The sequence below is a fragment of the Pelodiscus sinensis genome, chromosome 2, assembly GCF_049634645.1.
Source record: "Pelodiscus sinensis isolate JC-2024 chromosome 2, ASM4963464v1, whole genome shotgun sequence".
Classification (NCBI taxonomy): Eukaryota; Metazoa; Chordata; order Testudines; family Trionychidae; genus Pelodiscus; species Pelodiscus sinensis.
The window spans coordinates 247,119,349-247,123,261 of NC_134712.1; positions in this window are offsets into that span (position 1 = coordinate 247,119,349).

Sequence of the window (3,913 nt, forward strand, 5' to 3'; positions counted from 1 at the left end):
TCTCACTCTGACTCCTGTAACCCCCATTTCATGAGGAGTAAGGGAAGTTGAAGGAAGAGTGTTCTTCCTTCAACTTCCTGCTCTGTAGACAGTGCCAAAAGCCGAATTAAGATATTTCTATTTCAGCTATGCAATTGACCTAGCTGAAGCTGCGTATCTGAATTTGACTTTTGCTCTGCTGTGTAGACATGCCCTAAGGTACCTATTGTTCTAGTCTGGTTTTTCAGCTGCCAGTGTAGCTGTCCTGATATAAACCTATAATGTAGACAACTGGCTCACAAGTCAGTTTAGGCAAGCTGTTGGTATTCTGACAATTTAATAGTCTTCTCAATTGCCTTTTGTATTAAAAAAATTAATTAAGAACTGTGTGGTGATGATGACTGGTGTTTCTCAACACCAGGTAAAACAAGGAGGCCCATTAAGGCTGGGAAGAGATGCTTCTCTAGGTACTTGAGTTGTGTGCTGATCACTAGAGCCCTGCAAATCTGCAGATACCTGTTTTAAATCCACAGATCATTTTTGTGGATGCAGATGCAAGCTCTACTGATCACACCTACCCCATCCCGGGCTGTGTCTTATGGCTTAAAATTTTACTTCAAACAAACCTTTGGTTTTAGCTCTTTTTGCTTTGTTTGTATTGTTTTTAAAAGATGTGTGTATTTTAAATGATTATTTAGCATTCTTTGCAGATAAGGTATTCTTGGAAAAAATTATAGCTTGCAAGTCCCCAGATACACATCACCTATTTGGTTTGGCTGAGCCTAAGATGCTGTTTGGTAGTAGTTATGGATGAGATGCTGTGGTTCCAAGTCAAGACTATTCCTCCCAGCTTATTCCAGTTTCCAAGGATTCTGGTATGAAGATAAACTTGTTACTTGTTTGGTTTCCTAGCAACATCTGCTCCATGGCAATAATGCATTCCACAGTCTCTGCTGTCACTAGGGCTGGGCCTGGCAAGTGTTTTGCTACAGAATAGCTAACTGGGTAAAGGTGCAGCATCTCGATTAAAGATGAGACTGAACCAGAACTCCCGAGGTGCTACCTCCACTGCTCCTACCTGAACATGGGCTCTGGATTGAAACATCTAGGTTCCGGTTTATCTTTATAAAGAGAAGCAAAGTTGAAATTTAAAAGTGACCATCTATGAATTTAGGGGGTAGCTCAGATTCAAGTACTAGTCTAGACTGAAATTTCATAATTCACACCTCACTTTGTGACTGGCCCCAACAATGGCAACTCTCCAGTTCAAACACCTTTAAGTTTGTGGAGTTTCAGATTTGGATCTGAATTCAGATCTAAACTTCTCCAAGGGTGCTAACTAACATTTTGGGCCAAATCTTGTGGTCTTTGTTCAATGTTTGCAGACTCTGGCAAAGCTCCCAATAAAGTAGCTGTGCCTGAGCAAGGTGTGCGTAAAAAGAGAGGGCCAAATTTTTCTTTCAGTTGCACCAATGCAAATGCAGATTATTTCCATCAGTCAGTGGAGGCGACTTCTGTAAGAAGCACACGATCTGTCCTCAATATTTTAAACCAAAGAATTAAAAGAAAAAAAGGCACGTGAAAGATCTTCATTTTCATTCCTAGAAGGGTCAAGTAATTTTTTCTTTGTTCTCATTACCTTTTTTTGAAAAAAGTTTTAAAACGTTTTGGGGGGTGTTGAACTCAAACACTGAGGGTACATCTACACAGCAGGGCAAAAGTCGAATTAGGACATGCAACTTCAGCTATGTCAATTGCTTAGCTGAAGTCAAAATAGCTTAAATCAGCTTTTGGCGCTGTTTACACAGCAGGAAGTTGGGGGAAGACCTTTCTTCCTTCGACTTCCCTTACTCCTTGTAAAATGAGGGTTATAGGAGTTGGAGTAAGAAGTCCTCCATCTTGACATTATTTCAAAATAATAGCTTGCTTGTAGATGCACATTTTGTTATTTCAAAATAACATCAGTTATTCCGAAATAATGCTGCTGTGTAGATGTACCCTCAGAGCACAAGTGAGCAGAAACTAGCAATCACATGGCTGATTTCCATCAAACCCCTCTCCAGACCTTGTATAGAAGGAGGGTCATGGTCAGAGTTCAGTCCAGGACCTCTGAGAAAGTTTGTGAACCTCCCTGAAGCTTTCAGTGACTCAGGCTGAATTTCAGGCTTACAATGAAAAGGCAAATGTCTCTTGTTTGGGGGAGGGGTGAGAGAGGTTGGTTGTGTGATTAATATATTTACAGCTCTGACGCTGAATTCTTCTGACTTTCTGCAATACAAAGTCTTACATACAATGGAGCTTCAGGGGGTAGTCGAGTCTATAGACTAACAAAACATGCAGATGGTATCATGAGCTTTCGTGGGCACAGCCCACTTCTTCAGATGACTGGAGTTATGAGTAGGGGATATGAAAACTCAAAATAAATAGGAGAAGGGAACGGGCGGGGGGGGGGGGGGGTTGAGAAAGATGCTCTGTCTCCCACCCCCTTTCCTGTTTACTGGAGAATGGGTGTTAGACCAAAGCAGATAAAAATGTCACTGACTTTGATTTTTATCTGCTTTGGTCTAACATCCATTCTCCAGTAAACAGGAAGGGGGGATGGGAGACACCTTCTCCTATTTATTTTGAGTTTTCATATCCCCTACTCATAACTCTGGTCATCTGAAGAAGTGGGCTGTGCCCACGAAAGCTCATGATACTGTCTACATGTTTTGTTAGTCTATAAAGTGCTACCAGATCATTTGTTGTTTTTTACGTACAACAGTGGTCAACAATTTCACCTAAGGTGCCAGTAGGATGACTAGATACCAAGTGTGAAAAATTGGGATGGAGCTGGGGAGTAATAGGTGACTATATTTGAAATAAACCCCCATATATCGGGACTATCTTTAAAATCAGTTCATCTGGTCATAGCAGGCACCAGTGATGTACTTTTAAAATGATCAGCATATTTAAAAGAAGATATACCACCATGAATCTGAATCTGAGTCTGCTTTATGGCTTGATAGCAAACCAGTATTCTGATGCTTGAGCCACAACAAATGGGTATGTTGCTATGGACGCACCACTCAGAGGCTGCCCAGGTTCTCTTCTGTTCTTTTTCCCTGTATGTAAGTCTGATGCTGCAGACCTTACTCACACCAGTGGTCCCACAGAGAGCTGCAGAATCAGGTCAGGTCCCTAGGGATGTAATGTTCAAAAAGACAGCTACACTGAAAGGATCCTTCTGCCCTAACTATATCAGCTTGTTGAATTTCCAAAGCCATGAGAATTCAGGGTACAGTAGGGTGAAAGTCACTATGTAAACGAGAGCTATTATTTGTACTGCAGTGTACTTTTGGACAGGTCTTGGGAGGTCAACAGCACCTTGCGACTCCCAATGCTTTCAGTGAGTGGTCATCAGCAAGGCAGGAGAACAACCACATGTGGAACTGCCTGAGTATGCCCAGTGGAATCCACCTGGGGAGATCACAGCACGGATGCCCAGTGCTAGGGAAAAGGTACGTAGGTGTTGCTCCCCCAAAGAGAGAAGGATGAATCTGAGTTTCTGGAGGCCCATGGACTGAGGAGTCACAGTTAGACCAGTATGGGTCTGTCATGGAAATGTATAGACAATTTGATCACATGAGCTCTAGGATAGGAACATTTTAGTGCCACTTCAGTAACTTTTCCTAAAATAAAATATATATGATGGGACTTATCTGTTGTGTCTGAAGAGCTGAAAAAATCTGTCCTTGTGGTTGTTTGTTTATTAGCATAACACCTGGATTATGCCAGTCACTATAGTATCTGAGGACCTTTCACATAACATCAGTAGCAAGAGAAAATCTGCCCTCCCCCCAGTGTATTTCATGGTGTATCCGGCATTTCTTCTTCTTTGGGGCTGTGACAAAGTGGGAATTTTCTCTAGTATTTTTAAGGAGGCCCATTTGTG